This window comes from Myodes glareolus, chromosome 8, assembly GCF_982192425.1.
Source record: "Myodes glareolus chromosome 8, mMyoGla1.1, whole genome shotgun sequence".
NCBI lineage: Eukaryota > Metazoa > Chordata > Mammalia > Rodentia > Cricetidae > Myodes > Myodes glareolus.
In genome coordinates, this window is record NC_142033.1 from 79,480,776 (window position 1) to 79,503,564 (window position 22,789).

The following is a 22,789-nucleotide window of genomic DNA, read 5'->3' on the forward strand; positions in this document are numbered from 1 at the left end:
AATAAGAGGATTTCAGAGCAAAACCACAGTTATTATCAGTCGCAGATTAAGGAGCTATTCCCAGAGTGCTTTGTTAGGGAGTCACTCCTTGTTCAAGACAAAGTGAATAACTGGAAGGAAATTTGAAATGTTCTGTGCTTCTCATACACTCTGTGCATCTGACCCCTCCTGCTGCCAATCACTCGAAGGGGCAGGGTGAGTCAGCCCTGGAATCATATTCTTTGCTCTTACCTGCATAACTTGCCCTGCCCTCCACCTAGGTTGCCACTTTAGACTTTCCCTCTCAATCTCTGCTTAAAGTACTACTTCTACTAATAAGAAAAGTCTTGGGCTGGAGGGACGGCTCAGTGGATGAGAGCATGTACTGCTCTTGCAGAGGTCCCGAGTTCAGTTCCCAGCCCTCACATTAGCTGGGAGGGACTCGGCTCCATAACTTCAGCCCCATGAGACCTGATTCCCTCTTCTGGCTTCTGCAGGCACCTGCACTCATATAGACATCCCACCTCTGAACAGACATGTAATTAGAAAAGAAATCTTGAAAAGTTTCCGTTATTTTAATTATCAACATGCCACGACTACCTCTATGTTTGCTTTTTTACCGTCTAACCTATTTCTAAGCTCTTAATGACCAGTAACCCCTCTACTGCTTTCTCTGCTGCTGCCTGTTCTGTCTTCATCACTGTGCTGCCTTAACTTCCAGCTTCGTAGGTGACTTTTCACTTGTCTTTCAAAATTTGTCCCATCTAAGTTCTAAGATGCTCTGCCTGAGCAAGGACCCAGGTTTTTGTTTGTTTGTTTGTTTGTTTTTCAGTGTAACTAAATCCTCCTGCTTCATCCAAAGCAGCCTTCATAGGTGGCAGTGGAATTGCAACATGAAATAAATGCCATCCTTTTCCTCCCAGGTTGCATGCGTTGCATTTCATCACAGCAATAGAAACCTGAGCTAAGACAGAAATTGGTAAAATACATGTGGGGTATCTCTGCAGTAGACTTGACCATATTTTGGGGAGAACCGTGGAAGGACACTGAGTGTTCAGAGTTTAATGAGATACTCTGGAAACAGAAAATACTGCGGAGAGCAGTGCAGATCATGGAGGCCAGGCTTGTGAAGTTTCAGAAGGAAGAAAGCCTCTGCCAGGGTTGTTTACATTTTCTGTCTCATTTGCTGGAGCTGAAGAATTAAAAGAGACAAGAACTACTAAAATGAAACAGTTGACTTTCTGGGGCCTTTGACATCTTTTGGGAAGTGTTTCCTCAGAGTTAGCCCACAAAATCTGTGTTCCACAGGCAGCTAAGGTTGTCTCTCTTGTTGGCAGCCAAACTTGATAGGAGTCTTGAAGAGCAACTGGGGCTTGACACCATGAGAGGCCAGGTGAGGCTACTGGTGAAGGTGAAGCCTAGCTGTAGTGGAGACCCCAACCTTTTGTAGATGCCAGTAGCATTGGACAACTACCTATGACCCCAGCAAACATGGAATGCAGCCAACCTGAGCCTATAGGACAAGCTGTATGTGCTATGAATGGTTTTCCAAGCTCTTTGAAGGAGCCCAGAAGATTGTGAATGAGTTCCAGATGTCTGATACTGACTTGACACTGTTGGACTTTGGTTTTAGTTTATTCAGATTGTGACTGTGCCCCGTTTCTTCCCTCTTGAAATATGGTTGTATTTAGCTTATTATGATTTTACTGGAGCTCAAAATTGAAAGACTGGAATTTTGAAGGGTCTTTGATATTTTAGGGAGATTTTGGAGGCTTTGAACTTAGAGAGAGACTTTGGATGTTTTAAAGAGACAAACATTTTAAAGCGTTTGGATTTTTAAAGATTGTGGGTCTTTTAAAAGCTGTAATGTTCTACTATTTGATTTTTATATTATTATGCCAATTGGGAGCCAAAGGAGGAAGGAAGGGTTCTAGTATAATAGTGATGTGTTTGTGTATTACGGCAAAGGGTCAGTTGCTCTATCTAGTTTTATGTCAACTTGACACAAGGTAGAGTTAACTGAGAAGAAGACACTGTAATTGAGAAAATGTCTCCATTAAGATTGTCCTGTAGGTGAGTCTGTAGTGCATTTTCTTATTTAGTGGTTGAAGTGGAAGGCCCAGCTCACTGTTGGTGGTGATTCTGGGAGCTATAAGAATAAAAGCTGAGCAAGGCATGAGGAGCAAGTCCTTAAGCAGTTTCCTTCAGTTTCTACTTCAGTTTCTACCTCCAATTTCCTGCCCTGCTTGAGTTCCTGCTCTGACTTCCCTCCTCAGGGATGGACTCTTATTGGAGGTATAAGATGAAATAAACCCTTTCCTTCCAAACTATTCTTCCAAACTGGTTATGGTGTTTTATCATAACAATAAAAGCCTGAATGAGACCTGTATCAATGAGACCTGTATCATTGGCTATATTTTTCCTCATTTGTTGTTATGCTAATTTTATCTTACCCGCATAAGACTGCATTGATACCTTTATTAAAAAGAAATCTATTGATCCCAATAGACCCAGAAAGCAAGGCTGACTACTTCAAGGTTTCAGAGGGTATAGTTATTTCTTTATTTTCCTTGGCACAAGATGCCTTACCCAGTAGCTCTTAGGTGGGAACCACCCTTGCATGTTCCTTTCTAATTGGAGTCTCTGAAAGTGTCAAAGATGGCACTTTCACACAGAGCCTATGGGTGGACTCTGCAAAACTATGTATTGAGATTTAGCGTATGCTGTTTATATAAGAGAAGGTGTTTGAGATTTAGGTCCTGAGCATGGCAAGCTATGGGCTGAGCTGTGCTGTCCTGTAATTCAGGTATTGAAGCCTTCACTACCCATATTACTGTACCAATGACACAGTCTTTACCAAATTAAAGTTCAAAGAGGATCTTTGGTGTAATAGACCTCTTGCAAGGAAAGGGAGTGCTTCCTCTTTTGGGCTAGGACATATCTGAGAATGGCCATCTGCATACCAGGAAGATGCCCTTTTTCTTCCTCTGAGCCTAGCCGATCCAGGACTCCAGCCTCAGATCAGTGAGAAAAGACATTTGTGTGCTTTCACACATCCAGTTCCTGGTGCTTCATTACTGCAGCCCAATTAATATGCTGTGTTTTCAGACATGGTTCCCTTTGATTCCTGGATGTTATTTCACATCGGAGTTAAGGGTCTCACCAGAAACCTTTAATGTTTGAGCTTTCACGGAAGCCATTTTTTCTTAACCATTTCTCTTCTTGTGTGTGGAACCATCTTCCTTATTTATCTGACTGTGAAAAGCACCAGTTGAGGCGTGCAGGTCTGGCTTTTTTTCTGCTCCACTGTCCTTTCTGACCTTAATGGCAGTGTGTCAGGGAAACTCTTGGAGTTAGTGCAAGTTCTCAGCTTTGTTCTTCTGAAGTCATTTTGATTTTCTAGGGAGCATGGATTTCACACCAGTTCTCAAAGTTGGCTTGTTTATTTCTACAAACTGCATGTGAAGATTTTGATTAGTATGATTTTTTTAAAAAAAGGTGAACTGAGATCTAATTTACAACGCCGTATGAGTGACTCATTTTAAGAATAGTTTTGACATCTCCATGTTGTAAATTACACTTAACATTGATCATCATAATCAATTCCATTTTTCTCATCACCTCAAAAAGAAAAGTTTGTGTCCATAGCATTGATTTCCCTCTACCCTCATGCTGGACTTAGCAGTCTCTTTCATTTTCTTTAATTTGCAATACTGCTGACAATTCCTTTTTTGTAGGATCTGTGAAACTTACAGTTGTGTGTGTTAGTGTCTATGCTTGTATGAATGAGTATGTGTTTGTGTGTATGTAGGTATGTATGTTTATGTGTATTATGTGTTTGTGTGTATATGTGTACTTATATGTACATGTGCATGTCTGCCTATATATATTTGTCTATATATATGTACTAGCATCTATATGTGTGTGCCTGTATGTTTGTGTACCTCTGTGCATGTGTATGTGTGTCTTAGTTCATATATGTGTAACTGCACCTATGTGTGTGTGTGTGTGTGCCTGTGTGCTTGTGTACCTGTGTGCGTGTATGTGTGTGTGTTTGTTTACTTAGTAATGTCTTGGAGATTTTTTTATGTGATGCCCAACAATATTTCATATATATATATTCAATATATTCATATTTTATTTAATATTCAGTATATACATATTTTAAATTAGTACTTGACTTATCTATTCATACATTAATGGATATTTAAATTATTACTGTCTTTCAACTATTATAAATGCTGCTGCTGTATTTGTGTGCAAGTTTTTTTTTTAGGTGTGTATTTTTTTCATAGACTTTTCTTAGGTTGTATGGCAATTTTATTTAGCATTTTGAAAAATTGTCAATGGTTGGATGTATTCCCAAAGTGGCTATGTTAGGGGAAAAAAACCTGCAGACATCTTCTATTTTCACTTGCTCTTACTTGTATTACAAATCCCAACTTTGGAGGTCTCACAGACTAGCCACATTATTAGTCTCTTACTACCTTTTCAGCTGTGGCCCTCTGCTGGTGGTTATGGTGACAGTGCCCCTCTGCTGGTGGTTATGGTGACAGTGTCCCTCTGCTGGTGGTTGTGGTGACAGTGTCCCCCTGCTGGTGGTTGTGGTGACAGTGGCCCTCTGCTGGTGGTTGTGGTGACAGTGTCCCTCTGCTGGTGGTTGTGGTGACAGTGTCCCTCTGCTGGTGGTTGTGGTGACAGTGTCCCTCTGCTGGTGGTTGTGGTGACAGTGTCCCTCTGCTGGTGGTTATGGTGACTGTGTCCCTGTGCTGGTGGTTATGGTGACAGTGTCCCTCTGCTGGTGGTTGTGGTGACAGTGTCCCTCTGCTGGTGGTTGTGGTGACAGTGGCCCTCTGCTGGTGGTTATGGTGACAGTGGCCTTCTGCTGGTGGTTGTGGTGACAGTGTCCCTCTGCTGGTGGTTGTGGTGACAGTGTCCCTCTGCTGGTGGTTGTGGTGACAGTGTCCCTCTGCTGGTGGTTGTGGTGACAGTGGCCCTCTGCTGGTGGTTATGGTGACAGTGGCCCTCTGCTGGTGGTTATGGTGACAGTGGCCTTCTGCTGGTGGTTGTGGTGACAGTGTCCCTCTGCTGGTGGTTGTGGTGACAGTGTCCCTCTGCTGGTGGTTATGGTGACAGTGTCCCTCTGCTGGTGGTTATGGTGACAGTGTCCCTCTGCTGGTGGTTGTGGTGACAGTGTCCCTCTGCTGGTGGTTATTGTGACAGTGCCTCCTTGCTGGTGGTTGTGGTGACAGTGTCCCTCTGCTGGTGGTTATGGTGACAGTGTCCCTCTGCTGGTGGTTGTGGTGACAGTGTCCCTCTGCTGGTGGTTATGGTGACAGTGTCCCTCTGCTGGTGGTTGTGGTGACAGTGTCCCTCTGCTGGTGGTTGTGGTGACAGTGTCCCTCTGCTGGTGGTTGTGGTGACAGTGGCCCTCTGCTGGTGGTTGTGGTGACAGTGGCCTTCTGCTGGTGGTTGTGGTGACAGTGTCCCTCTGCTGGTGGTTGTGGTGACAGTGTCCCTCTGCTGGTGGTTGTGGTGACAGTGTCCCTCTGCTGGTGGTTGTGGTGACAGTGGCCCTCTGCTGGTGGTTATGGTGACAGTGGCTGCCACCATCATTTTTCACGGACTGGGAGGCTACGTTAGCTAAGAACATTCGATTGTTTACCTTGCAGCTGTCTCTGCTCAGAGTTATCACTCCACTTTATCTTCTTGTCTGTGTGCTCCGGGGATTTAGTTTCTTTCTTTCTTTCTTTTTTTTTTTAATTTGTAATCAGTACTTAAAATTTCCTTCCTCCCTCCCTCCCCCCCTCTCCTGCTCCTCTCTCTTTTCCTCTTCCCCCTCTCTCTTCCTCTCTACTTCTCTGCTTCCTTCTGTCCCGCCCTTTCCCTTCCACCCTTGTACTGGCGTGGGACTCAGGGCCTCACGTCATTCATGCTAGGCAAATGCTCTTCCACGGATCCCAGTCTCTAGCCCTTCTTCTTTTTAGACCGTCTCACGTCATAGCACAGGCTTCCTCCTGCTCATCATCATCCTGTCTGTTCCTCTCCAGGAGCTGAGATTCAGGCAGGCAACACCTTGCCCATCTTCGCCGTGGGTTTGATCTGTGTTTTCCTCCTACAGCCCCTTCAGTCAGGTCCCTCACATAGCGATGCACTGTCCAAGCAAGGGTAACACAACAGCTGCACCAGGGACAGACATGATCTAAGGCTCTTAGGTAGAGTCCAGAAATACATCTCTGTGTATGCATGTGTGGAGGTGTACGTTTGTGTGCGTGCACATTGTGTGTATGTATGTGTGTATACGTCTGTACTTCTCTGCCATGTGACACTGGAACACGCTCCTGTGACACTACAGTCCAGACACAGAACTCTTCAGGCAGCGCGAGACTCCCTCGTGCCTTTCCCGAAGTCCCTCCCTGTCTGCCTGCTGTCCCCACCGATCATTGATCTGTTCTCTGTTTCTCTAGTTTTGTCATTTTGAGAAAGTCAGTGGAATAAAGAAGGGAATTAACCTTACGGAATTCGTTTGTGGTTTTCAGTCAAAGCCACACTCGAAAGACCTGCCTGTCACGTATGTGCTAGTGGAAAACGGAGGACAATAATCAGAAATTTCTCGCAGCAGCACCAAGGCTGCCTCCAAGTGAGGCTCCCTACTGCCCTCCTTATCCTGGTTTTCTTCTTGGTGCTGTGAGGCTCTCAGCGCCTTCTCTCCTGCTCTGGAGTGTAAACACACGGTCTTCGTGCACAAGAAAGTCCCAAAGTGCATGCTAGTGAGTCACCCGCTCTCTGGGGGTGTTTTAAGAGATGTATGAAATGTTGGCGTTATCAGGAAAAACGTGACTGATTCTCACAGATTCTTTGTCTTGTAATTAAAGGATTTGAAAGTGGACTGAAAGGCCCGGCAGCGGTTGCACACATCTTTAATCCCAGCAAAGGAGGTGGATTTCAGAGTTTGAGGTCAGCCTTATGTACATGGACAGACACGCTACACAGAGAAACCCTGTTTCCAAAAAGCGAAACAAACAAACAAACAAACAAACAAAACAAAACAAAACAAAACGTAAAGGATAAACAAAAGTGGACTCAGGAGGAAGCACAAGGACCTTTCAGAAGAGTTTGAGGGAAAATCAACAGGGCAGACAAGCTGAACACAAAAGCAACTGCCTGAGAAAAGAGTTGTAAAAGGGAAGAGAGGAAAATCACGCTCAATGACTTAGAAATAGTCTGTAAGTAGCTGATTGAATGCACGCATGCGTGAGTGCGTGTGTGCGGGCGGGCGTGCGTGCGTGCATGCGTGCATGCCTGTGTGCCTGCGTGCCGGCGTGTCTGCCTTTAGAGGAAGGGAGACAGCTCACAGCATCTGGACAGCATGCTTCAGATTTTCACTGGTATCTAGTGGAGGTCTGTAATCAGCTACATCTTAGGAGGGCCTACTGGAACTTGTAAGTGCATATTTCATTAAAGTAATAAGCATTCTTCCTATTTCCTTAGCTTGTCCTTAGGGTCAGCTCTCCGGAGGTAGTCTTTTGACAAGGTGATTGACAGGCACGGTTGGATTAGCCCTTTAAGAAGGACCAGTAGTATGTCCTTGTGATCTTACAATCATTTGGCCAGTGTAGAATGCTGTGTCAGGTCTCGGCAAAGCCCTGATGCTGTCATCTTTTCTTATCGTGTTTGAAATTTTAGGGAGGGGCAATTGTGCAACTTCCTTTTCTTAGAATTGGCGAGGTACTAGGGAAATGCGGGGTAGGATTTGAAGCTTATTAGAAAGGACAGGTCCAACACCAATGGCCTCCACGTTTACCAGTGCCTGCCTAGCTACTTACATCAGCATTTGAAGTACTTGGAAATTTTCTAACTATGCTTACTAGATAGATGTCCTCAATGTAGTGTTTGAGGTCTGTCTCATCTACTAAGATAATGTGTGAGCTGTGATTGCGACTCTCCAGATCCTATGCCCTGTGACTGACTTGGCCACACATATAGTAGTTCTTGCCTCTTGGTAGCTGAGTTAGGAATCCCTAGTGAGAGGTGAGCAGGAGAAATAGAGAGTACACAGGACACAGAGATTCCGAGGTCACATACACACAAACACATTATACACACACACATACACACAAACACAAATACATGTATACATGTACACACAAACACATATGAACACACACACATACACACACAGAGACACACACACACACACACACACCTTTTCCCACCAGTCTGGGCATGGGCACATATCTGTGGTCCCAGTACCCAGTAGAAAGAAAATTGTGAGTTCAAGGTCAGCCTGGGCTACATAGGGAGACCGCACACGCAAAATCCATACATGGTTGTTAAAAGTGTTAGAAAACTACATCAGGCTTATCGTTTCCTACTTAAAATTCCAGTCCGTGTTGTCCTACAACATTGGGTTAGCCTGTGGCTCGCTGGTAGGAGGTGCAGATGACAAGGCGGGTTCCCAGCAGCCTCTAGCACCCCATAGAAGTTTCCTGAAGAAGGCTCGAGAGCCAATAGTGACTAAGTTTCCTAGATGGCCTGGTGTTTACTCTGGGTTCTCAGTAGGGTTATGTTTCTAGAAACCTGTTCTTCTGTTTTTTTTTCCCAAAAATTTTAAAATTTATTATTATTATTATTATTATTATTATTACATCCCAAACAAAGTTTCCCCTCCCTCCCCTGTTTCCAGTTCCTCCCCCAGGCTTCCCTCCCATCCCCACCCTGTCCATTCCTCCCCCACTTCTCCTCGTCAGCTACAGGCAGACCTCCCACGGATATCAGTCAGCCATGATTTATGAAGCTGCAGTGAAAGTAGGTTCTTCCTCTTCTGTTAAGCCTGGGTGAGGTAATCAAGTAGAGGAATGGGTCCCAAAAACAGGCAACAGAGTCAGAGACGGAGTCCTACAAGAGGGCCAAGCTACACAACTGTAATATGTGTACAGAGGGCCTAGGACAGTCCCATGCAGGCTCCCTGGTTGTCGGTTCAGTCTCTGTGAGCCCCTATGAGCCCAGGGTAGTTGGTTCTGTGGGTTTTCCTGTGGTGCCCTTGACACCACTAAGTCCAGGACCCTGTTTTTAAGGAGAAAGAAAATACTTTCATAAACATCTACTACTATTAACATGTAGGGTTTTTTTTTTTAGCATTTTCTATGCTTATAAAATATCAAATGTCATATATATGTATTTATTACCTTGTAGGAGAAACATTGCTCAATACTAAAATAAAATTAAAAGAAAAAATGAAAGAAAATGTTTTAATTAAAATTAAAAGCAAATAAATCTGAATAAGATAATCCACTTAGAGCAAATATATGTAAAGGAAGGAGGAACTAAAAGTCTCCGTGGAAAAGTAGTTACAATCCTTGAATATTCGGTATGTGAGTCCCTCATCATTATTCTCAGAGGAGTCCTCTGGTTTCTCTTCCCATGTGGTAGGTGGTGTTGCAGGTTTGAAGCTGTATTTCCACCCCGCTCTAGTAGAAGCCACCGGTGCCTGCATCTCTCAGCATCTCAGAAGTCCAGCCCATATGCCTCCCCATAAGCCCCCATTTTAATCAAGTAAATACATGGGTGTGCGTGAATTCAGCCACGTAGGGCTGATGTTTGTCGTGTCTAAGGACTGACTACCCTGGCAGGGTTCACGATTTAGGCCAGCAAGCGCTCAGCATGTCAAAGCTCCAGAAATGCGGAAAAGCATAGTAGAGTTAATGCTCTACACCTTTGCCGGGTCCACAGTGGACCCTGAATCTGTCTGCTTTTGCCTTTCTCCAAAGCCACGTCCTCCATCTTTCCTCACTCTGACGTCGCAGGCTCACCCTTAAATGTCAAGTGTGCTTGTTCATTGGGGGAAACTCAAGAAAGAGACCGATTTTTATTTTAGTTTTAAAAACTTCTCTTGAACTTTCTTTACAGTTTTTGAATTTGTAGCAACCATGCATCTTTGAAGAAAGGCCTTTCCTTATATCATCCTTTTTTCAAAAACATCTATCGATTTTAATATTTTTTGTGCATGTGTATTTTGTCTGCATGCATGCCTGTGCAGCACATGTGTGCCTGGTGAGGAGGGAAGAACAGGGCTTTGGAAGCCCTGGGAGTGGAGCTACAGATGGCTTCAAGCCATCAAACCTCGGTCCTCCGCGAAAGCAAAGATTGCTTTTAACCACCGAGGCATCTCTGCAGCCCCGCATTATTTCTTTTGAAATCCATGTGTCTTTATTTCAGTTCTGCTCTCATGTAGTGGGTGGCTGCAGAAGATACTGAAAAGGCGCTGGGAGGAAACACTGCTGTTACTGGTTCCTGATCTTTGTGGGAAAACCTTGAGGTTCCCACTGCCCAAGGGAAGTTAGCAGCAGGTATTTTGTAAGTGGTCCTTAGAAGAGGAGGAAGTCAATGTCATTTTCAGGAACTTTTTTTTTCCCCCAGGAACAGATGCTGGGCTTAGCAAAGGCTGTTTCTACAGTTAATGGCACGCTTGAATAGTTTCTCCTGCTTAGACAGGTCACGCCAAAAGATCTGTTGAATAGTTGTTCATGGTTGTTCGCATTCAGAATCTGGTGGATATACTGTTGAATTGTTGTCTTTCTGCAACCAACTGCTTGGAATCTTCTGGCTCACCAACTTCCACTCTCTGTTATCCAGATACTTCTGATTCTCGCCACCCCTGGGCCTTTTCACATGTGCCCTCATGCCCGGTTCTTCCCGTTCTTGGGCCATTTCTCAGCTATCAGCTAGGAGCCCTTGCCACCACCCAGTGCCAAGTACTCCTTTTCTCATAGCATCGATCTCTACCCACAATCCCCTCGTCTCCTGTTCGTGCTCACTGATGCTTACGCTCTGCAGCTTACATGAAGTGTGCGGTATAATACACGTTGAACATATGAAAAAAGTGGCTAATGGCTATATAAAATTTTGAGCTTTATAGATAATGAGGAGAATGAGGATACTTTTTCTAATCTTAAATTTGCATATTTTAGAGATAATTTCCAGTTTGGATGATGGTCAGTCAAGGGTTTTTCTGGTGGTAGGCTTGGAGTCTTGTGCGTATCTCTCTGAAGACAGTTTGGTGTGGAGTGTCACACCCCTTCAAACTCCAGGGGAACTGATTCCTGTAAGAGTATTTTCATCAGTGATATTTACTCTTTGTGTCTGAAGTTCTTCTAGGTTCCAAACGGCAACAGATGACAGCCAAGTCAGTAACTTGGCCTTTTTGAAAGAGATACAGGACCTGGCTGAGGACATTTTTGAAACAATGCACAAGGCAAAGAGCTTACAAAAACTCTGGCTGAAAAGATCCGAAGCCTCGGGTAAGATTCTGAAAAGGCATCCTTGTTTTGGGGGGCTTGAGAATCCCTTATGCTACCAGCTTCTCGCACATTTAGGAGAAGGTGCGCCCCCTGCTGGACAAGGCCAACACTGCTTGCTGTTGGGGAGGGTGGAGTTGGATCCTTCCTCTCTGGGAGGCATAAAGGGTACAAAGGAGGAGTAAGCCCATAGGCTGAGACCTACCCAGTTTAACCACCCCTTCTAATGCCATCTCTCCATCCCATGCTGTCTGCCCATATTTAAGAACTGCCCACACCTTCTCTATTCCTTTTTTTCTCTGGATATGTGACTTGGTCTCTCCTTTTGGTTTTTGAGAAAGGGTGTTAACAAAAGACACCTTCCACAACAGATGAGGGAAATCTGCTGGACTCTGTCATGGGGTCCAGGTTCATGCATGTAACCTCAGCATTTGAGGACTAGAGCAAGATGATATTGTCAAGGCCAACTTAGGCTACATGATGAAGATCTTGTCTCAATAAGTAATAACATTTGTTTTGGAGGGGGGTTAAGTGCTAAGTTAAGTGCATTTCTTTTCTTTCTTTTTTTTCTGATAATTGAAAAAAAACCAATTTTCTCCAGATGGGTATATCCATTTTCAGTTTGTTATTGTCTGAGCTTTTCCCCATAGCATATATTATTTAAAATTTTGAAAAACAATAATTTTACTTTTCTTTCTCCTCACATCTGAAGGTTTTTACTGTTTATTCTCTGAGAAATGGTCTTGCTTTGTAGCACTGGATAACCTGGAGCTTACTATGTAGATTAGGCAGGTTCTGAATTCAGCAATCCTCCTGCCTCTGCTTCCTGGGTGTTGGGATTGCAGGTGTTGTGGAATATGAGTCTAAGATGTGTTATATTAGTTTGTGCTATGGAATATTTGTTTAATGATGCAAAGATGTATTGCATTTGTTTAACTCTGTAATGTTGTGTTACTTTGCCTGTCTAACACACCTGATTGGTCTAATAAAGAGCTGAACGGCCAATAACTAGGTAGGAGAGAGAAATAGGTGGGGTTGCCAGGCAGAGAGAATACACAGGAGAACAGGGAAGAACAAGAAAAGGAGAAGGAAAGGAGGATGCCAGGGGCTAGCCACCCATCAACACAGGCAGCCCCAGAGTAAGAAGGAAAGGAAGAGATATAGAATAAAGAAAGGTAAAAGCCCAGAGGCAAAAAATAGATGGAATAATTTAAGTTAAGAACAGCTGGCTAGAAATAAGCCAAGCTAAAGCTGGGCATTCATAGGTAAGAATAAGCCTCTGTGTATTTACTTGGGAGTGGGGTGGCGGACCCCCCAAAGAACAAAGAGTAAAAGCAGCCAACTATATGGTGTGCCAACATATCCAGCTTGCGTTTCTGTGTTTCCATTTTCCTTTTGTGGTGAGTGCTCCCAATGCCAGGTGTAGTGAGAGATCGGCAACAATACTGAACCAAGTATTGAGATTGCATTACTGGAAATTATATCAATGAGGTTTGAGATATAGCAACAACAGCGGTCTTCATATTTATCATTCTATTTGCTCTCCTTTGTAGTTTGAGCCCGGACATGTCATTTCACTTGCAGACTGAAGCAGGCACTCTGGGGGTCTGACCATCTGATCTGTTAAATGTGTTTTATTGTAGGTTCCTCTTATGGCTCAAGTTTTCTAACAGTGAGTATCCCCAGCAAGGCTGGAAACACAGACACAATGATTCAGTGTTCTCTTTGTGGCTGAGTTTATATTTTCAAGACTGTTAATCATCTGATTATTTTTACAGCAGTTAAGCAGGGTGGGATTTGACTGAAATAAATTTACATCAGATATAGGTTGAAAGATGGATTTTGATTTCTAAATCAGAACTCTGGGTCCATGAGAAGGAGAAGGTTCGGGAGGGGAGGTAGTGAGTCAGGTAGGTAGAACTCAGGTTGCTTTGTGGGAGGGATTCAAGCCAACAAGACCTCAAAGATGGTGAGATTTGTGTTTGGCGTATTACTGTTGACTTGCTTTAAATGTAGGACTTTCAGTTAAGGTCATAGTCTTCAATAGGACGACTTGTCATCGTCTGTACACATTTGAGGTTGTCACAGCGAGGGTGGGTGGAGAGGCCATTCTTTGTTTCTGGTGAGCAGAGGAGGTAAATGCTGCTAAGCCTCTTTCAAGGACAGACAACCTCACAGCAGAGACACACCCAGCCATCAGCAGAGCCAGCGCTGTGGAGGCTCAAGCAAAGGGTGAACCTGTCAACACCGAGGTTCTTGCCTGCTCACACTGCTCCTCCAGACACTCAAAGCCCAGGTATTTCTGGCAGCGCTGTGCTCTGACATTGTGTCTGAACACTTCTCAGAAGACGGCAAGGCAGCTTAAGCAAACATGTACGTAGTAAACCACTGGAAGCGTCCAACACTAAAGGCCAGCCATTGCTCTGGGTGGAGCAGGAGTGCCTATGCATCCATTAAATGACTCCTTACTGGGATCAGACGCCTACCCTAACTGCAGTACCAGGGCAAAGGGGCTCATCAAGGTTTGTGAAAGCTCAGTTTACAAATAACGGAGGGCTGTTAGCTTAATCGGGTGAAGCACTACTTTAACGATCAATTAGCATTTTAAGGGACTTGTGATGAGTAGCTCACCTAAATGTCAGATGGCTTGTGGCAATGAAAGGCTGATACAATCGATTCTGAGAAACAGCTTGATGCCCTTTGTGTCCTCTCTGACAATTTATCTTACTTACACTAAACACTTCCACACGTAAGTAGGTTATTTAGAAGGATGGATTATTTTAATATTCAAAACTAGGTTAAGTAAATGTTGATGCCTTACCGTATATCCAACCAGTAACTGACATGGAAAAAGATATGGCGACTGTGGAAAGTGGAAGCTGCTGTCATGTCCACGGTCTGATTACTATGCACAGGCATTCGGGTAGTGCATATGGTGAGCTGAAGTGGGGCCACAGCAAAGCAGGCCTGTTTGTCACAGAGAAAGGATTCTAGGCCCATGTTTTTGTTGTAGAAGTTTGGTGATGACATCATATCACTTAACGTCTTCCTTTCCTCTCTTTTCCCCTCCTCCTTTCCCTCCCTCCTTCCGTTTTTTCCTCCCTCCCTCCTTCCTTCCCTGGGTCTCAAGGAGCTCAGGGTGGACCCCATCTGTCCATGTCATGAATAACTTTGAACTCCCAATACCTCTGTCCCTCAAGCTCCTCCATCTCCGGGCATGCGCCACCACGTGTTTGGTTTTCTGCTTGATTTTCTTATAGAGTGGAATGCTCTGTGGGATGAGAAGAGCCGAGGAGTGAGACATGAATTCGATCTTTCCAAGCTTTCCTTGACTGTGTGGTGAGGGGAAGGAAGGGGAGAGGAAAAATGAGGAGCTGGGCTGGGGCATGGCGGTGTTGTCAAGGAGGGCGTGAGGACACAAACTGGGAGCTGAGGTACACAGTCTGAGGTTGATGTGTGGGGCTGGGGAAGAAGCGATGCTCGGAGGATGGAGAGTGTGGATGAAGAGGAGGCAGAAAATGCATCTGAGAAGGTGTGCGAGGCTGGAAGGAGGAAGGGAATGAGGCAGAGCGATTGGGACGTCCAGAAAAAGTATTTTCAAGAAGATAGCGGATCCACTGTCTCCGTACCGTGGAGGGATCAGGCGAGAGCAGCACACACTTCAGGCAACAGACTCCAGGCGGTGGGAGCTGCCGCTTCCCATAGAGGGAAGAGAGTGGGAGTGGAGCGCCTGTCTCCTGGGAGAGTGAAGGAATGGGCAAGACACAGGTTTTACAATTCCAGGAAGATATGAAGGGAGCTGAAAGGCCAGGCCTAGAAGCTGTTCCTGAGCCCAGGTTCCACACCTCTTGCTGGCTGTCTGGTCTAGCCTCAGCTAAGGCTGATGGTTCCCTGAGAGCCCAGCCTCCTGGTCAGAGCTCCCCACACCAAGCACATGCCGAGAAGATTTACTTTCTCTATCTGATGGGGACTTCAGAAGCAAACTCAGCCTGAGGGGATGGGGGCTGGTACCCTGAGCAGCTCTGCCAGGCTACCACCCATTGGTGGGGCCTGTGACAGCAAAGACCTGCTTCCATTCCCTCCCTTCTTCTCTTCCCTGAATCCTTCTTTCCTTCCTCCTTCTACTTTTTTGGCTGCTTTTCTTCTTACCTTATTTTTCTTTATGATCATTTACAGTTATTTTAGTGGTTTTTTTTTTGGTGTTGATACTCTATTTTAGACATACAAATTTATCCATTTTAAAAGTAGAAGCAACCTAGTAGTTTAAAAATCTTGTCTGTCGAACATAGGCAGGTGCTAGCCATGAGCTTCGTACCCATCTGAAGTATCTTGTCCATCTGCCTTTCTGTGTCTTCTTTGCCTGGTTAAACATTAACTAGGAAAACTTTTGGCATTTTTTTTTTATCTATCAGGTGGATCTCAATAAAACCGAGGATGTGCTATCCAGATTGGAAAGCCTCCACCAGCAGCCTCATGTGTGGCACTTTCTACACTCACTTCCCAGACTTCGCACACCCCACGCTCACTTGGAAGACAGCGTGGATGCCGTGACACACTTTCTCCAGGCAGGTTTGAAGTAAGTGAAAAATAGCAACAAGTGGTTATATGTCTTATGCTCCACCATTGTAACAGGGGAAGGTTCCAATGAGTATTGTTTTCCTAAAAGAAACTCTCCGAGTGTTCTGCGGAAACATCTGGAGACATTACACCTCTGTCTTTGTCTCTGTCTGTGTGCACATATCTTCCCTGGGGGCAGAGGTGTTGGTTAGCTCATAGTCAACCACCAGAAAGATAACATTATCTGAGTCACATTTCATTGGCTTGTATTGTCTTTGAATCATCATTTCGAATGACTGCACAATATTCCATGCTGATGAAACCGTATGTATCATAACATACTTCATGATCTTACCATAAGCTGTGCTGTTTCTAAGGTTTTTACTACTAGAAAAGAGGTGACATAAATGCAGTAATCTGAGCTAATAATGTCCAAGACAACATATAGTCTGAGAAGCTCTCTGCCTTCCTGACAAGTTGGGACCCGATTGGTATGGTAGCTCTGACTGCGTGTCTGTGGGGGTGCATTCTGGAGTAGAGCTTTCCGTAGTGGGCTTCCTACTTTTCCACCAGTGACTTTGACGTTGAATTATAAACGGCACCACAGAATACACAGCCCCTTGCGATGCCGACATGGCTGAGGGTTGTCATGGGTGGGTGACTCTTAGCCCTCATGTTCTGCCGCACAGCTCATCTGAGGATCAGAACTCTAATGACTTTTTAGTTGCCATGAAGATACACTGAATGGCGGAGAATGAAACACATCCTAACACTTCATTATCTTAAATACTTGACATGTCGGAGGGAGCCTCCCTAGGTCCCCTTGCTCTAAGCACTGGACGTATGAACAGTGAACAGTGGGAATGGTCAGATTGTTTAGAGGGAGGTATGAATTGAAACTGGAAGGTACTGATATCAGTGGCTGACAGTGTTACCTTCTGTGGCTTTCATTTTTTTTTGTATTGTTTCTATGATAGCAAGGAAATCTACTCATTGTAGGCATTGCTTGCAAGTGATGTTGGGGTTCTGGGATGATTTTTACAAACTTGGGGTTCTCCTAACTGCACAAAACTGCAGGCAGAGATTTTTCTTACTGGGAAATCACGTGAAGATCACCCGTTTGGGACCATGATACATGATAGAGTCAGCTTCATGCTGCTAAAACACATGCAGTTGCAACTCAGCTGAAGATGTTTTCTGACCTATAAACTGCATTTATAAAATACTGTCACTTAAAAATCAGAATTCATATCATAGACCTATGGACTTTCTTGTCTAAAACCTCTTATTTGTAAAACAGTTTGAGAACCTCCGGTTGGCCCAGGACTTTTTCAGTGCCTGGATAGGACATAGTGCAACATGTTCTCTAAGTATTAGACTGACTATGGGAGCCTGAGGCAGCCCAGCTGGCTGCTCATCCCTTTTTCATATTGTGTATTCTGTCTGGCCTTGTCAGCTGCCAAGAGTGGGCCGGAAGACCCAAGGCTGAGCATCAAACAGCCTCCGTGATAGAGCACCCCAAAACAGGGTCATGTAAAAGCCACTCTGGGGTGTTTCAAGAGAGGAACTCACTTCTGATTGTTCTCTTGCCCAGGGAGTTAACGTTACATTAAACCAAGCAGAATGCTGACATATCAATGGTCTGGCAACATATTGAAACAGGTTGGGGTCCAGCCAACAGGAAATAAGTAAGTCCGGAATTGATACTCTTTGGTTAGCTACCAACTCACTCTGATTGGTTCTGTTTCTGTTCTAGTTCGTTAGCATCTCTGGGAGCTTTGGACTGGCTACCGTTGCAGCAGACGATCCCCCAGGTTTCTAGACATGTTCTGAACGTGACCATTTCCACCCTGCGGTTTCTGTTGCAGCATGGAGCAGCTGCCAATGGTGAGGGACCTGGAGGGCTGGGGCTGTGTTGGAGCATTCCATTCTTGCAGTGCTTTAACAGGCACAGAGCCACAGGGCTCTTCAAAGAAGTGATTAATGAATAGCTCGACCCCAAACCCACTGTTTCTGCTAGGAAAAGACAGACATAGAATTAAAATTTGCAGCAATTTTAATTCAAAAAATTAAAGTGACTGGTTTCCTACTGCTGCTGCTGCAAATTCCATAATCATTGCGAATAAAAATTGCATTCATATTCCAAAGAACTGACTTCTGAATTCCTTAAGTTGTAAGTTCTTTTAGGTTAAAATGAACCATGTGTTCTGTAATTTTTACCTTTTATCTATTTAAGTTCCTACTGGGAAGAAGCTGGAGTTGGAGGCAGTGGCTAAACAGTGAGGTTACTCAGAGACGGCACACTATTGTGTAGGTAATGCATAGCTCTCTTCAGGGAGGAGAATGGAATCCCCTATTTTCTTGACTCAGACATTATTAAGTTGTCATTGGAGTTAATATTTTACTTATAAGTTTATCACTGTTGTTTTTTTTCTTTGTTTAACTCTCCATGGAAAGTCGAGCGAGAGAGCGGTGAAGTTAGAATTCATATGCTATCATCTCTTGTCTACCTGTCCATCTCATCAGTCTTCTAACCACCCCCACCCACATAGCCATTTGGCCGTTCATCTGCCCACCCACCTCTTTACTCATCTACATATCAGTTAGTCCATTCCCCACCCACACACTGTCATTGCTAATCCACCATCTTCAGCATGCATCTACCTATTTCATCTATGATCTAAAGAGGAAATAGTTCTCTCTCTCTCTGACTAAAGTTTGAATCTAGAGTCTTACACATCATTCAAGTACTCTACACCTTTTGACATGCTTTAAAACATACTTCATTTTTAATTATATGTGTATGTGCATAGACTTGCACACATGAGTACAGTGCCTACAGGTCAGAAGAGGGCACCAGGTTGAAGCGGAGTTGGAGGCAGCTGTGATTCACCGGACATGGGTACTGGGAGTTTCACTAGCTCAGGTCTTATGCCACAGCATTAATCGCTCTTAGCCACAGAACATCTCTTTAGCATCCCCCTCCCACCTATCATCATTATTATTTTATACACAAACTCATTGAGGTTTGTATATTAAACAAGTGTTTGTTTGAGTGGCTAGGCTAATCTAGATGCATGATATTTTATTTGTGAGTTCATTGCAATAAAGTGATTTTTACATTAAAATTATTTTTGTCCAGGGAAAGTATTTCATTAAGTTTCCCAGGCTAGTCTTGAACTTATAATCATCTAGACTTGGTTTCTGAAGTAGCTGGGATCATAGTTATCAGTAAGAAATGATTGTTGCACCCAAAAATGTCATGTTTGTAAAAAAGCAAAGATGCCAATACAGAAAACAGAGACCACAGAGTGGAGATTTGGCATCTTCTTCAGGGACAGCTTCAAAGAAGGGTTTTGAAGAATGTTAGGATTCATTGACAGGACCAGTGAGCATTTCTAGCAAAAGGGAACAGTGCTTGACATGCAGGATCTTGCCTGGAGTGGAAAGTGCTCAGTTGTCAATGTATTTGAGTTATATCAGGCAGGGCTAGGGGTTGGCTTAGAAAGGGAGCCAGGATAAGTCAAAATGGCTAATGGAGCAGTAGATTCAGGATGCACTGTAGAGAGATGCTCCTGAGGCATGTGTGAGCAAGGGCTGGAGGCAGGCGAGTCCTGGGTCACACCTCCCTTTGTCCTTTTACTTTTGGTTCTGTGTCCTGAGCTATACCACGTATTGGTTTCACAGAGATTCCTGTAAACCCAGCCGTATTTCTCCGGTTGTATGGAAAAGCCTAATGCAATATGGTCCTTCATGATACCCTCCCTCACTCCATTTATAAATTCCACTTGCTGCTTGGGATTCAACATAGTAGATCTTGGGAAGTTTCTTTGATTTTTCTCTATGAAGGCTGTTAAAGATTAACTCAATTTTTATGTCAATTAAGTTCTACCAGAGGCTATTTCTTAACTCCAGAATAAAAGCCTGGAGGTGGGGTAGAGATATATTAAAACACCCCATTGAAAGGTTCTCTGTGACCTCAATTGTAACAAACTCATCTGGAAGCAGAAATTTGTGCAAATCATCCAAATTATAACATTCAATTTAACTTACAATTGAAGATATAATTACTTTAAAGAACGTAATTAAAAGCAATTTTCTATCCATTTGAGTCAGAACTAAGAAATACGATTAAAAAATAGACTTCTAGAGACCGCTGAAAATTGCCTTCATTTCTCTTGTCTCCAAGAAAAAAATGCTCTTCCTGGTTGAACAGATTACAGTCCGTGGAGGAACGGGACGGCGCTGCTGTCTGTCCCAGGCATATCAGTCACTGACATTATTAAGTCACGTGATCTCAACAAGCCACTGTTCAGCCACGAATTCCAGAATCCATGTTGTCCTTTAGTTTCAAAGAATGTTGTCTTTCTTTCCCAAAGCATTTTGGTAGACTGATGACACCATTTTTTTCTTTCTGGAAGTCTGTATCTAGTTCTAATAAGATATATCAGTGGGGATAGGTATTTATTGCTCAGGCCTGAGAACAGCATCCTTTGCGTGTAAACCCTGCCTCACTCTAGGAATGAGATTTTGAGTGATTGTGTCTGCTTCTTCTTCTCTCTAAAGGGAACATTTATTGCACTGTTTTTTGACAACATAGATCTCATGCGGGAAATTCTCAGTCTGGCATCTCATCAACATCCCACGAGGGCTAATTTTAATCTTAGCAAGCCATCTCATTTTGACCCATGGCATCATGCAAGGACAATATTATTGGAAACCCAAAATCTTGGATTGCCAGGATTTTCCTCCTCTTCTCTTTCTCCCCTCAAATGTTATGACGAGAGCTGGGGAGTATGTGGCGGGTTAAGAGCATGTATTGCTCTTACAAAAGGCTAAGTTTGGTTCCCAGCACCCACGTCAGGCAGCTCCCAACTGCCTGTGACTCCAGCTCCAGGCGATCCAGTGCTCTCTGTTGACCTCCATGGCTACTTGCATACATGTGAACATACTCCCCCACTCATAATTAAAAATAATAAAAAAAATCCCTTAAAAAAGTGTCACGGGTCTTATCTGTAGCATTCCTATAACCACATTAACTTAAAGACGATATGAAATCACACGCGTGGCAAAATCTTGCAGGTGGCGGCACATATAAGGTACATGGCAGGGGTCTATAGAATCATGATTTGTAGTGTTCCATCTAGCTGCGGTGTTACCGGCAAAAGTTCCCTAATGGCTCATGTGCTGTCATGTTTGCAGTTGCCAGGCTTTCCTCCCTGGAGATTTCATCAGACTTCGGGAGTTTGAACTTATACTTTGGGCTGGCACTCCCAGACAATGCCACCTGAGTGTTTGCGTAGCTTACAGGCTTTATGTCTCGATTATCCCAGTTGGAATAACCTTATACTGTGGCTTGAACTTTGAGAATAGGACTTGAAGGTCTCTCCATAGTATTTTCTATGGAGTCCTTTGCCTTGATGCTAGGCATAGCTGGTTTTTATATGTAGCTAGTATGAAGCCAGTGTAAAATTATTGCTGTACATTAGTTTTCATTTGGCTATCTGATTAATTTCACTGAGATAGCATTTTTGACTAGATGTGAACTTACTGGGTTCATTGGTCTGAATTTTACAAAGCTCCTGGAATGTGCTTTTCAGTTCTCCCTTGGAACTGTGTCGTCATCCGTGTGGTTGGTCTTGAGACACTCAGCCACATTTCTCTTAGTATCTAGAACACTAATTCTCTCTTATGGATGGTTTTAGCTTTCCACAGCCAACTGCAGCCCATGAATAGTAAGTAGATAATTCAAGAAAATAACAAAATAAGAGATTTAAAACCTTTAAAGATTACTTAATTCCTTTAACTTGTGTGTGTGTGTGTGTGTGTGTGTGTGTGTGTGTGTGTGTGTATGAGCATAGGTATGCAGGTACCCACAAAAGCTGGAGGAGGACATTGCATTCCTCAGAGCTGGAGTTACAGACCAGTGCGAGCCATCTGATGTGGGCTCTGGGAGCTGAACTCCTGTTCTTTGCAAGAGATGAAAGCTTACTCTTTCTTGTTCCACTTGCTCTGGACAGGAATTACTCTTTTGTCCCATATCCACCCTGTATACACTGCCTGCACGCTAGTCATTTGGCAGCCAACGGTACTCTTGGATATCAGACCAGCTGCCATGGTATGGTAGTGCTTTTGTTCAAGTAACTTTTATTTTACTTAATAGTCGCCTCCAAATGCAAAGAACAGTGACCCTGGCAATTTTACTGATGCCTATTCTTGTTGTATTACTAGTTACTTAAATGCCTACTATGCCTACTTTATAAGTTAAAATTTCTTCTCATGGGTATATATGGGCAAAAGATTTTGCTATATCCAGGGTTTTGTTAGGCACGGTTTCTGGCATCTACTAGGGTCCTTGCAGTGTATACACCGTGTACATGAGGCATGATGACTCTACCAACTTTTGGTTATTTTTCTTTAAATTTATTATTTATTGTTTGTGTGTCTGTGCATAAAGAAGTTAATGCACATATACGCATAAGCTTAAGTGAGTTTATGTGTATCATCTGCACTTAGATGGTGGCATGGAGTAAGACGTCATCAGAACCCACGGACCTGGAGTTACAGGAGGTTGTGAGCCAACATGTGGGTGCTGGGGACTGAGACTGTGTCCTCTGCATGAGCAGTAAACACCCTCAACTTCTGAGCCACCTCTCCACACATTGGTCTTATTTATTCACAACTGGCATTTAGTGGTATTAAACTTAAGTTCCTATCCACTTAGAGATAGGATATTATTTTTTTATTACTATAGGCATATCTGACTATCAAAATAACCAGTGCATAAATCATCTGTGTTCACAGAGTCCGTTTACCACCTGTCCCTGCAGAATATGGTGTGGGATCTACAGAAAGTCCAGTCTGATCTCAAGTCTCTGTTTGGTTTGAATGACCTTCAGGTGGAACGTCTCCTGAATTATTCAGCTGAGCTGAAGGAGGTATGCATACTTTTATCC

The 22,789-nt window shown here is 43.8% G+C and overlaps 1 long non-coding RNA gene across 1 annotated transcript; it reads left to right on the forward strand.

The window, feature by feature from the left end:
- The first annotated feature begins 11,136 nt into the window (after window positions 1–11,136).
- LOC148121200 (uncharacterized) lies at window positions 11,137–15,846 on the forward strand. Its single transcript, XR_015738604.1, has 3 exons — window positions 11,137–11,279; window positions 12,920–12,948; window positions 15,689–15,846. It is a non-coding gene; the product is annotated as an uncharacterized LOC148121200 (long non-coding RNA).
- Window positions 15,847–22,789: the final 6,943 nt, after the last annotated feature.